This window comes from Myxocyprinus asiaticus, chromosome 45, assembly GCF_019703515.2.
Source record: "Myxocyprinus asiaticus isolate MX2 ecotype Aquarium Trade chromosome 45, UBuf_Myxa_2, whole genome shotgun sequence".
NCBI lineage: Eukaryota > Metazoa > Chordata > Actinopteri > Cypriniformes > Catostomidae > Myxocyprinus > Myxocyprinus asiaticus.
Window position 1 is genome coordinate 1,301,853 of NC_059388.1, and position 13,977 is coordinate 1,315,829.

At 37.1% G+C, this 13,977-nt stretch overlaps 1 protein-coding gene across 3 annotated transcripts in view; it reads right to left on the minus strand.

Annotated features, from left to right (window-relative positions):
• Positions 1-1,043: 1,043 nt before the first annotated feature.
• LOC127435329 (potassium voltage-gated channel subfamily A member 5-like) overlaps positions 1,044-13,977 on the minus strand; it is a 68,567-nt gene continuing 55,633 nt past the window's right edge. For all 3 annotated transcript variants that reach the window (XM_051688737.1, XM_051688735.1, XM_051688736.1), the window contains one exon: positions 1,044-2,754. The gene's annotated coding sequence lies outside the window, so the exon portion shown is untranslated. The remainder of the gene's footprint in view (positions 2,755-13,977) is intronic.

The following is a 13,977-nucleotide window of genomic DNA, read 5'->3' on the forward strand; positions in this document are numbered from 1 at the left end:
GATAAAATGATGGAGAAAGGAGCTCCTAGCGCTATTTGATGTACAAAACAAGCCCAGATGGGACTTATTTTTCATCAATGTAAGGCAGTGAGTTAAAAGTGGCACTCAACGCTGGTGTTGCCGCAACAGACACGAATCATGAATGCAGCTTCACGATTGCTGTAGGAAAGCAGATAGCCACAGTCTACTGGCAGATTAATATTGTGGATAATGAGAGTTTAATGCCCATTGCAATAAATATGCAACCTATGAGGGGACTAGTTCTTTCAATTAGTCAAACTCCCACTTAGACTTTGGGAAACGTTTGATGTGACATTTCTGTCTTTATATTGTGGAAGGCTTTGTATGGAAAATGTTAATAAAGCATGATATTGTTACATTTTGTTTTGTTTTTTTCCTAAGATGGAAACAAATTAATTTTGACAAGAAAAATTATGTATAGTGTTAAATTTCAGCACTTTCAAAATCTGCGATTAACACTTGATCTGAACAAAATGTACCATTTAAAAAAAAAAGTGCAAATATGTGATGTTTCTCATAAACTTATGAGGGTCTGAAGGGTCCTCTCTGTTTTCTTGTCACATTACACCACATTGAATTTTTCAAATATTAGAAATGTAATAGTTCAAACAAAACTGGCTAATTTATAACAAATATTAATAAAATGATTGAAAACTACATTTGCTAACATTTCTTTCGTCAAAAATCTATCAATAAATAGATGAATGGGAGATTTTCTTTTTTATAATCTTTGGACAGTTACACCACCTACAAAATATTAATTAATTTTAATTCAGAAATTGAAAATATTTTAATTATAAAATAAGTATTATAGTAATTTTTAAACATAAATTAAATTTGAATGTTATTGCTGTAACCTGCAATTTGGTGTCCCATCACTGACCCAAATACAGTGCACAATCAAAACAAATTGTTTTTAAGATCTACTCATTTCAATTTCTTAGCAAAATTCCATAAAATGTAATTTGAGTAAAACCGAGTAATCTTTAAAATCTTTATTTATTACATTTGGTTGACAATTACACAATTCAATTTGGTGGAATTGTATTCTGAAATTAAAAGCTGTAAACCTTACAAATAGTCAAAAATATTTTTTTGAGTGCAAATAAAATAGGGGCACACATATTTAAAACTGACAAAAAATTTCACCAAATGTCATTCTAAACATCATCGTTGTTGTAGATTAGAAGTACTTTGGCTTTTCCCCTGAAAGAAGGTGTTTTCTTTGTCTAACACTATTTTATCTCTAGATCAGGGGTCGGCAACCTTTTTGACATGGAGTGTCATTTTTTTATTTTCTTGGACAATAGCTGTGCTGATCTTTTTGCTTATTTGATTATTGATCACGAAATTGTGTGGAATCTTAAATATTTCTTATATTATGTCACTGTTATCATGTAATCATTAGCACACAAGCAACAGCGAGAGAGGAGCAGGCTATTTTATCTACGTTTTTCGCACCTGCATTCCAATCTACATCTTGATGTAATCCTTCTTCATGATCACACAGCGTGTTTCATCAGCTGAATGGGAGACTAAACACTATTAAAGTGTGACGAGACAATTATTTTGCCCTTTTCTGTGAATCGTACCTGCAAAATCCTAAAACTTTATTTTCAGGTTTAATTTATATTTTGAATAGACTCAGATTTTTGAACCCCACGATGTGGGTTTATGTTTTCTCTTTTAATCTTTTAATGTAATTTTGTGTGTGACCATGGTTTAAGAAGGGTGTAACTGTATGCTGGGTTGGAAATCTCAAGGATTAATAGTGGTGTTTTCCTTTTTACATCACGTGTTGTTCTGAAAGCAAAAATAAACAAATGAAACACAAAATGTAGGCTGTCATCCACGCAGACTGACCGAAGCAAAGCGGGTGCGATTACTCATGCGATTAACCGAAAGTGAAGCGCTGCCGGCTCGTGATGCGTGAATGGCTTGCACGCGCTGCACGAGTCTGTGGGGTATATTGTAGTCTCGTCATATTTGAACTTTTTGTTTAGCTGCCCATTCAGCTGATGACAACACGCTTCGTGATCATAAGGAAGGATTACATCAAGATGTAGATTGGAATAAAGGTGTGGAATTTCATATAAATAGTCTACACTCTCGCCGTTGCTTGTGTGCAAGTGATTACCCCTCCACGTGCCAATGCTGGCACTCGTGCCATAGGTTGCTAACCCCTGCTCTAGATGCTCATAAGTGTCTCCTCAGTTAATATCACTTAGACATGAACTTGATTCTAAGAGTGACTAATATTGCACAGAGTTGGATTTCCTTTTACATAATCGTGAGACATTGGATTACGTTCTACCAGAGCTGTTCACCGTTCAGAATTAAAATGAATTTAAATTTCCAATTCAATTCCTGAATTTATCTAAATTGCAATGCAGTGAATTCCTTTTCCTGTCATTCCAATTTCAAATCTAATTCAACATCCTGGGTGTGGCCAATTCAATTCAAATTCCAACTCATGAATTGAAAGGGAGCCAATTCTTCAATTCTGAATTTTGCCCAACCCTGGTTTACACAGATCTGTTGGACTCACTGGCTTTTAAATGCACCCTCAGATGTCGCTTGTTCAGTCTATAAGGTGGCAGTCAGAATCTGATTATCAGTAATCATATTTTGGTCCCAAACTGATTGATTTTACAGGGTTTATTAAAGGCACAGGTTTCTGCAGAGGTGTTGAGAAGGAATCTATTGTCTTGATTATGGCTCCTATTCTGGGATCTGTGAAGGAGAAAAAAGAGCAACAAAGTAAGAAAACAAAGCTAGAGAATAAATAAAATAAACCTGTAGAATTGCATAATCACACATAAGATAGCTCTCATCACATGACTAAACATAAAAAACTCACTGCCATGATACTAGTATGTTGTGAGTGGTTGCCAGGCTATTGTTCTAAGTTTACTAGGCTGTTATGGGCTTTTTTTTTTTTTAGCATGTTGCTACTGTATGTGGTTGCTATGGTATTCTGGGTGGTTTCTAGGATGTTGCTAGGTTTTTGTCCTTGTCGCTGGTTTGGCACATAGGCTGAGAGTGTAACTTGTAGCCTGCAAAACTCTCGTTATTCTTAATTAAACTTCAATCTTACACATTCTTTTTGCAAATTTTGCTATTTGCATCAAATGTGCCATTGGCAAGCGCTCAGTTTGTATCAGCATTCACAATCTCAAACCCTGATGTAATGGATTACAATGTAGTAGTTACTATGTACAGAGCCTTGATTGTTCATGACTTCAAAATGTATTATTTATTTAATTCACATAGATAATGAAAATGATACATTGGTATTAGCATCTTCAACTCTGTTGGGTTCAGACAAAATGTGACAGGATCAACTCATTGCCATAATCATACGCTAGATTTAATTCTGTCATATGGAGTTGATGTTGATAGTGTAGCTATTCTGATGTGGAGTGATGGTGTGTCAATTCTAGTGTTGTCACTAGTAGTCGGTACCGATACCAGTGAAATTTAAATAGATGCCAATTTCAGAACCACAGCATAAATATGCTAATATGAAAATGTGCTATTGAACACACCCGTTTAACCTATTTAAAAAGTTAAATTTCAATGTAAATAATATATTAAAAGAAATCCATGTTTCCCTCAAGTGTCTCTCAGTCAAGGATACATTGCTTAAGTGTTTTTAAGTAGCACCCTACTGAAATCTGTTTTATTCTTTACCAAATCATGTTTTCCTTTTTGTTGTTATTATTTTCCAGAACTCCATGTTTTAGAGTTTAATTTAATTTCATCATCAAAATGGTGTCTAATCAATTCATTCTTAACTTCTAAGAAGTGAAAATAGAACTTTTCAACATGTCATTGCATTTTTTTGCCAAACTTCTATTCAACAGCAGTCTTGCTTGGGATATCTTGCTTAATTATTATTATCATCATCATCATCGCAGTGAATATTACATTTTATTATACCATTGTAATATATTTCTGTCACAATTTCTTCAATTTCAGGGCTCCAGCTGTAACGAATGAGGCTGGCCGACCACCAGAGGGAGCCCTCTCCTGAATACTGACACTGTACCGTTTCTTCTATGGTGACTTCTTGTTTGCATCATATAAATAGCCATGCTTTTCCATTGTTACTTTGGGAAGTATTGCCAGTTTCACTGCCTTACCAAGTGTTATTCCCACTGCCTGTTTACTGCCTTCTTGTTTTGACCATTGTGCCTATTTCATTGATTACTTTTAAATCAAGAGTCTTAATTTCCACCACTAAGCCACAGAAGAGAGTTGAATCCAATAGTCAGACGCGTTCTTAATGAACTCAGAAGAGTTTAACAACAAAAATAGCAAAAAGGGTACAAAAAGCAATTTCTTACTGACAACCACAAAACAGAAAAATCTTTAGTCCAAAAAGGATCCAAAAGGAGGAAAAAAATAATCTCCAAAGAACTCAGGAAAAAGACACCAAAAAACAGCAAAAATAAACACAGGGAAAAAACAATCCAAAAGGCTTTCAAAGTTTAGTACTTAGAACTAGAGCAGACTTACGGCAGCAACTGGCTAGGAACATCAATAACCAAGCAAAGAAACAAAAGGAAGTGATCAGCTTAAATACACAGCCCAGAACGAGGCACATGTGAAAACAATGGCACTGATTACAAGAGGCACAAGATAGACATGAGTACCATAGGGACCTCTAGTGGCCAAAATATAACATTAAAGCAAAAACTCTGACACAATCTGTCTTAACACCTTAAAATGAAGCACATTAAGAATATTATGAAAGCCAAAAGATGCACTCCACATTAATTCCGTCTTTTTTTAATCTTTTTTTGTTTTTTTTTTGTTTGCAAGAAGTGTTTATATATATATTTTACATTTATTTTCTGCAAGATGTGTTATTTTCATTGTGTATTTTTTTATTTATTTTTTTTTTTTACATTTTTTTTTACTAAAATTAGGTAAAATTTTCTTTGTTACTTTGCTTTGAATAAATCTTCAGTTTCTTGAGGAAAATTATAGTAATACTGGCCAACAACATATCAGACTGAAATGTGGCATATTGTGAAATTGAGTATTATGGCAAGGTTGATTTAAGTGTGAAAAAATTACTATATTGTTATTGTGATATAAAATTACTCATATCGTGATATAAGATTTTGGTCATATCACCCACCCCTAATGCTTCCCTTAGGAGACATTATCAGGAAATATGGAATTCGTTTTCACTGATATGCAGATGGTAACCAGCTTTATATATCCTTCAGACCACATAAAACTTCCCAATTCCCCAAGTTAGCAGAGTATATTAATGATATCAAAGATTGGATGGCCTGTATTTTCCTTCTACTAAAAAACAGAGATATTAATCTTTGGGCCAAAAACCTCTAAACATTAAATGCTCAAATATATGTCACAGTGAATGTACTTTTATGTCATCTTCTACAGTTCAGGACCTGGGTCCCCCACTTGATCCTTTGAAAATCACATTTACAATGTTTGTAAAACAGCATTCTTCCACCTTAGAAATATTGCTAAGTTATGACACGTGCTCTCTGTTTCGGATGCAGAAAAGCTATTTCACACATTCGTGACCTCAAGGCTAGATTATTGTTATGCACTACTGAGTGGATGTCCTGCAGGCTCAATAAATAAACTTCAGTTGGTTAAATGTGCAGCAGCTATGCTGCTTACTAGATCCAGAAAATATGATCATATCAGCTCTGAATGGTCTAGCTCCTCAGTACTTAAGTGACCTTCTATCATGTTATAATCCATAACTTTTGCACTAAGTATGCAAAATGGCCTGTTGATTGTACCTAGAATATCAAAAAGCACAAAAAGAGGTAGATCTTTTTCTTATTTGGCTTCTACTCTGGAATAGCCTTCCTGACAATGTTCAGGACCCTTCCATTTAGGTCTAGACTAAAGACTCTACTCTTTAGCCAGGCATACACCTAATTTATCCCCCAAACCCTTTCATTAGTCAGGACTGCCAGAATTGGATCCAATTCCACTCGCCCAGCAGAATGTTGGAGAACGTCGTTTGCATGCTGCAGCCTGTACCAACCAGACAGCGAGGGGCGTTTTGATGACCACTGCCTGTATCACTTCAGACAGACATCATAGTCCAGACACATCATCGGAGATGAGCTTCCCTCCCTCCAGGAAATATATACAAGGCGGTGTGTGAAAAAAGCTCGGAGGATCATCAGAGACTCCAGCCACCCGAGCCATGGGCTGTTCTCACTGCTACCATCAGGCAGGCGGTATCGCAGCATCAGGACCCGCACCAGCCGACTCCATGATAGCTTCTTCCCCCAAGCAATCAGACTTCTGAACTCTTGATCTCTCATGATCAAAATACATCAGCACTGCACTTTATTACTCTTACTCTTATATCTCACACCGGACTGTCATAAATTACATTATTATTATATTATATTCTCTCTTTACAACTTACTATCAACCGACAGCCTGAATGTCAATACAGTACAATACAACCTACTGTACATTTTATATATACTATATATACTATTTTTATTGAATAATGTGTATCTATATAGTGCGTATTGTATACTGTATATTGTATGTTATTATTTGTATATTGTTGTGTGTAATTATGTGTATAACAGATGTTTAAATTGTGTTGTAAATCTGATGTTATTGTAAATTGGTATATGTCTCATCACTGTCACCACTGCTATGTTGATCGGAACTGCACCCAATAATTTCACACACTATTGCACTTGTGTATATGGCTGTGTGACAATAAAAGTGATTTGATTTGATAGTAAATGAACTACCAGCCAGACAGCAATTGAAACTTCACCGACCACTGTCTGCATCAATTAAGTCTCTTAAAATGGAATTCAGAGACAATAAACTAACGCCAATTAAAACCTGCCAACCAGCCAGACAGCAAAAGACACTTCACTGTCGATTGCCTTCATCCCTGCAGTCGATTTTGGATGGACTACAAAGACTTGATCAAAAGCCTTACAATTTAATCATTATCATTACAGTTTCAAACACTTACTGTCATATGGAAAAATGTGATCACTTAATCCAATAAATGAATACATGACTGTACTATACAAACTAAATAGATTTAAAATAAAAAACTGCCATATACAAATTTGTCATAAAGTGAGGAGGATGGACTCCCCCAGTTGAGTCTGATTCCTCTCAAGGTTCTTTCTCTCCACTAACTAACATCTTGTGGAGTTTTTTCCCTTTCCACAGTCACCTTTGGTTTGCTCACAGGGGGCTTAAAAACATTACTGACATTAAGGCATGCATTCTATAAAGTTGTTTACTGTGGGCATTAAGATATTAAGGAATGACCAGGCACACGAACTCTGCAACATCTTTAATTTAATAAAGTTCTAAACATTCCCGACCTCTTGCATGTTTGTTGATTAAATATTTAAAATATGTTTAAATCCCTTCCACAAAATTCCACAGATTTTACCTTTGCTAAAAATGCTAAATAAATAACTAAAACAGTCCACAGATTTTAGTCTAGGCCAGGTCATGACCTTCTGTAAAGCTACTTTGAAATGATGTGTATTATGAAAAGCTCTATAAAAATAAAAATAAAAATGACTTGACAAATAAGTGTTTTTTAGCATGGTGGTACTTGGTTGCTAGGGTGTTCTGGGTGCTTGCTTACTGGCCCAAGTCAAAAGAGTCCACCCAATAATCGCTCATATATTCTTCTCTTTAGATATGACTTCAATGTAAATCTATGGAACTTTTTTTTTTTGTGCCCATTTTATTGTCCACCAGGTAAAAATTAACCTGATCCATTAACTTTTTAACCCACCAGCTAAGGTGGCTGGTAGATTAAAACATTTACCAGCCAGTTAGATTTCTTACTGGCCAATTTTTTTTATTTATTTAATGGCACTTTATTAAAGTGGATTTTACAGACACAAGAGAAAAAATACCGGGGTCAAGCCAATTATCGGCACCATGAGCAGCAAAAGAAGCTTTGTGGCATGTTTTTGGTTAGAGTCCGATGAACAGAGTATGAGGAGTTCGAAAAATTAACCTTTCAATCTTAAAAAAAACATTTATTTTAAAAATAACAAAAAATAGCTAGTTCTTAGAATTTTTGTCCAGTATGTGGTGCTGTTCTGAAACTGCTCAGGAAAGCATTCTAGAGTTATCTCCTGACCAGTAGTGGGCAGTGCACCAAAACACTGCAGGTAACCTCAGGGCCTAATGGTGATGACACGTACCAAGTTTCGTCCCAATCCCTCAAAGCGTTGCAGAGATACAGCCTCAAGCTCAACTTAGCGTGTTCTTCATTGAATTGGTTGAAGCGCCATTCGAAAACGGTATGGTTTATCAAAATTCTGTGAATATTTTTTGTCGGAGTGCCTCTAGATGATGCAGGCCAATTTTCGTGCAAATCGGACAAACATTTTAGGAGGAGTTCGAAAAAGTAGGTTTTCAAAACATTTACAAATGGCGGACAGGAAGTTTGCTCGATCATGACATAGTTGGTATCATTGTTCTTGGCATGAACCACGGAATCTATCAAGACCAGTCTCATGACAGTAGGCAAAAGGAGTCAATAGCTATTAGCATTTTTAGAAATAGCATTATAGTTTTTGACCACAAGGTGGCACTGTCCCGAAACTTTTTGAGTCCCTTCAGAGCATGGTGCCAAAGACACATACCGAGTTTCGTAACGATACGCCAAGTTGTTCGTAAAATACAGAATTTTATGTCTAAATACAAAATGGCCGACGTCCAAAATGGGACTTCAAAATGGCCGATGATTGGTTGGACCAAAATGGTTTATATGGTCATATAAACAACCAGTTTGTTACTCTAGTGAGTCTCATGAGCTTTAATTACACGTATAATTATAATAATTTTATTTATTTATCACACATTATACATTTGCACATATACAGTGAAATTCTTTTTTTTCACATATCCCAGCCAAGCTGGGGTCAGAGTGCAAGGTCAGCCATGATACAGTGCCCCTGGAGCAGATGGGGTCAAGGGCCCAACAGTGGCATTGTGGCGGTGTTGGGGCTTGAACCCTTGACCATCTAGTCAGTAACCCAGAGCCTTAACTGCCAAGCCACCACTGCCCCGCCACAGTAACAGTTCTTGGTTTATTTGGAGTGAGTCAGTTAATTCAGTCAGCCCCAACTGATTCATAATTCTTTTTAATTCACTAAAGAGAGCCGGCTCATAAATTTACTGCTAACTAGGGATGACCCAATAGCATTTTCTTTTTTTTTTGGAGAATGAGTACCGATACGTCCTTATCAGTACTCGCCGAAACTGATACCTGTTTATTTGTTTTATTTTTTCTGAAATCCATATCAACAGTTTATTTCAATTTTATCATCAAAATGATGTCTACATAAATGAATGAATTAAAACTTTAATCAAATGAAAATAGAACAGTTAATTCTCAACATAATATTGTATTAATTTTTTCAAATGAAGTGGTTTTATTCAGAACCTCACAGCACAAATCTAAATTCAACACTGGAGTTATTTTTGTCAAATAAAGTGCTGCATAACAGAGCATCACAGGTGTGAGATACTGCTTAAGCATTATACAATTACTATTGATTCATTATTATTAGAAGTAGTAGTAGTATTACAGTGAAAGCCCTTTCCGTTTCTGTTTGTTTTAACAGAATTTTTCACCTCCAGAAAAGGCGGACATTACGTGACTCAAAGTGATTAAACGGCAAATGGCTGCTATTTAATTAAATGAATATGTAGTCTGCCTGAACTGAATTAGCGCTCTGCTCACGGTAATCTGCTACAAACAGAGCGTGCGAGTGTGAGCCAAGGAGTTAGTAAGAGCAGCCAAAGTCAGCACAACACCGGCTCCACACATACAAGTACGAGCGCGGTATCCCTACTGCTAATGAGAGCCGTTCTATGTAAACATCTGCAACCTTACTGACTGCAGGCATACAGCGCCCCCTTAAGGACAAAACTGGAACATTACAAACAAACTGATATAGAAAGAAAAAAGTGCCCACCAGAGTGGCGCAAGACACTGCAAAATTCACCAGCCAAATAGAAAATGTACCCGCATTTGGCGCTTGGCATGCCAATTTCAGACACTGGCCTGATTGTTTAGAAAAGTAATAGCACACCACTCCTAAACAAGCCACACGATTTGAGGTGTCATTCATGTTTGTAGCATAAACTATACAATTAACACAATGAAAAGCTTTCTCTCTTTTTTTTTTCTTCAAATACTCAATATTATAGACGAATATACATAGTTTCATGTGGAGTATGTGTCAAGTGTTGCTCAATAAAAATGAAAAAGTAAATTATTCGTTTCAGAATGAAAAGGCACCAACAATGGTGAAAATTATGAAATGACAAATACGGCCCAGACTATACTAGTATGGGTTCACTTGCAGTGAGAATGGACATCGTTTGTAAGAACCACAATGTCTTTTGTTTGAAATATTTGCTACCATCAAAATGTAATTTTGTACAATAAACAATGCTGGTACTGTGTTGGGTGACAACCTGGCCCAAAAACTTCTAAATTAAATTAAATAAATTTTAGGTCCTGAAGCAAAACCAGTTGAGCACCACAATTTTTTTTTTTTTTTTAATTCTTAAATGAAACATTAAATATATTTAATAATAAATGTCATATACAACGATGAGCCAAAACATTATGACCAACTGCCTAATATGCTGCTGGTCCTCTACATGCCGCAAAAACTGCGCCGACCCTTTGAGGCATGGACTCTACAAGATCCCTGAAGGTGTCCTGTGGTATCAGGCACCAGGGTAGGGTTGCACCAGCTGTGCGTAAATTCTAACATAAGTTAGGACGTAAAGTTCACACTAAGGGCTTAGTAACTAGTAGTTAGTTTGTAACTAATCAGTGCTTAATTTGGTTGCACCACCTGTTCTTAAGGCAAGACTTAGCTAGTAGGTCGTGAGGTCTCCGTAAAGTAATGCATAGTCGCATAATATGACGTTTACCTTAATTGATCCAATAAAGAGCCTTCAAATTTGTACACATAAGTGTTAAAAAGCTGTGAATTTCAGTTTCATCTTGTTATGGTTGATGTTCAAACCTTGTTTGCTCACGTAACTGTCAGCTGTAATTAATTGTATCCCCATTAAAATACGATATGTAATAAAAGTACATTTGATAAATAGTATATTTGCCCTGTGTAAATAACAATAGGAACTGTATCTAAAATAAATAAGGGGTGATAAGTAAATACTAATACAACAGGCTGGAAAAATAGACATTTATTCATTTTAATATCCTATATATAGAACGTGTTGAAACTTGACACCGAGCGACGCATCCTGAAAACTGCACCGTTAGATCGGTTTCATGCTGAAGAACCGCTTAAAAGTACGTTTTTTTCTCTCTCTCTCGTAAATGTAAACGAGTGTAAATGTCAACATAATACTGTATGTCAAAAGGATTGAAGCCTGTCACGCAAAACATGAGCTCACTGATGTCATAAAATGAGTCTGCTTTTTTATTCCATCAGTTACTCTGGGTCGGAGGCTTCGGTAAATATTTAGTTCATACGTAGGGTTACGTCCTATAGTTTAATGGTGCAACGCTCAAATATTTAGTAGTGCGTAAATTGTGACTTAGTGCCCATTTACGCCACAACTAGGCTAAGTTGTAACTTACGTATAGCTGGTGCAACTGGCCCCAGGACATTAGCAGCAGATCCTTCAAGTCCTGTAAGTTGTGAGGTGGGGCCTCCATGAATCTGACTTGTTGGTCCAGCACATCCCATAGATGCTCAGACGGATTGATATCTGGGGAATTTGCAGGCCAGTGCCTGTGGTGGATTTAAGCATGGGTGACATGGGCAGTTGCCCTGGGTGGCACGACGCACTCACACAGACCCCCCACCCCCCCGGTCAACAACTTTGGGGGTGTGTTGAAGTGGATTTCGCCTAGGGCGCCCTACAAACTACAACAGCTACTGGCCAGGGCAACACCTTGAACTCTTCATCATGTTCCTCAAACCATTTCCGAACAATGTCTGCAGTGTGGCGGGGCATATTATCCTGCCGAAAGAGGCCACTGCCAACAGGGAATACCACTGCCATGAAGTGGTGTACCTGGTCTGCAACGATTTTTAGGTAGGTGGCTTGTAGTCTTCCCACAGTGCATCCTAGTGCCATCACTTCCCCAGGTTAATGCCACACACGTACATGGCCGTCCACGTGATGTAAAAGAAAATGGGACTCATCAGACCAGATGACCTTCTTCCACTGCTACAAGTTCCAGTTCAGATGCTAACGTGTCCATTGTAGGTACTTTCCATGGTGGACAGTGGTCCTCACGGCTGTGGTTTCGCAGCCCCATACGCAGCAGGGTGCGATGCACTGTGTGTTGTTACACATTCCTTCTGTAACCATCATTCAAATTTTCTGTGACTTTTGCCACAGTAGACCTTCTGTTGGTTCAGACCAGACGGGATAGCTTTCATTGCCCTCGTGCATTGATGAGCCTTGGGTGCCCAACACCCTGGTTTGTGGTTTGTTCCTCCTCGAACCACTGTCGGTAGGGACTCACCACTGCTGCTCGGGAGCACCCCACAAGCCTTGCTGTTTCAGAGATGTTCTGACCCAGTTGTCTGGACATAACAATTTGGCCCTTGTCAAAGTAGCTCAGGTCTTTTCTCCTGCCCATTTCTCCTGCATTCAACATGTTGACTACAAGAACTAATTGTTCACTTACTATCTAATCAACCCAGACCATAACACGTGGCCTTGTTCGGAGATGATCAACGTTATTCGCTTCACCTGTGAGTGGTCATAATGTTTTGGCTCATCTGTGTATAATAGTCATACTTTTAATATTTTTGATTCCATTCTTTGATGGAAATTTACTACTGTTCACACTCACTCACGTAATTTACCCTTTCAGAAAGAGGCCATAAGTAGCCAAATATACACATCAGCTGCTTTCCCTGACCTTTGACCTAGTGTTCAGTGTCTCTTGTATGTTAACCAGTGCAGGTTTGTGGCAGATAACCACAGTGACCGCCACTGCAATTAAACAGGGTTCGTACAAGGTGCTTGAAGTACTTGAATTTGGCTTTTTCAAATGTAAGTCCTGGAAAACCCTTGAAAATAGCCATTTTTACAAAGAGGTGCTTAAAAAGTGCTTGAATTATAGAAAGTCGCCAAATACGTTGCATACATTTTTTTATAAATTAAATGTATTTTAAATGTATTTCTGCTACAGCAAAACAACACATCCCTTTCTTCCTGCTTGCTCGTGTCATGAATCATGGAGAATAAATGATTTCTTTGAATCATTTTTTTGCATACTTCTCTCTGTGTGCTGTAGGCGTCTTATTCAGAACCACTTAAATAATAAAAAATAAATTTCATGACTGTCGGTTCTGTTAATGGTTCAAAAACATACTGTACATTCTTCTGCTGGTGCTGACGAAACACCGTACTAACACACTGCGACAGTGTTTCGAGACACGCTATTCAGTTGCGTGTGCAGCAAGAAACGAGGCCCGTAGTGACACTGTCACATGACACCTGTTACTTTTGGCAGCACTGTTCAGAATGGGCCAATCACAATCAATTGTTACTGGAGGATTTAAAAAATATATTTTATAGATTCTGCTGTGGAGGATTTAACAAGTATGAATCATTGCAACAAACAGTTTTACAATTTACTCTCCAGAGTGAAAAAAGGAGATGTAAAACATTCTGAGATTTGAATGCAGATCAATGGAGGGTTCAGTTTTGTGAGTCGTCTAGCGCCACCTTCTGTAAAGAAAGCTTTGTGTCTTACAATATAGGTTATTTCTGACAACATTTGGGTCAATATCAAACATGTCCTTGACTTTTTTAGTCATGAAAAAGCTTTCAAATAGAAAATAAAATAAAATAAATTAAATTAAAAGGTATCATTCTATAACCTAACCTTTAATGATATGAAATGGCTTGACTCTGTTTTGC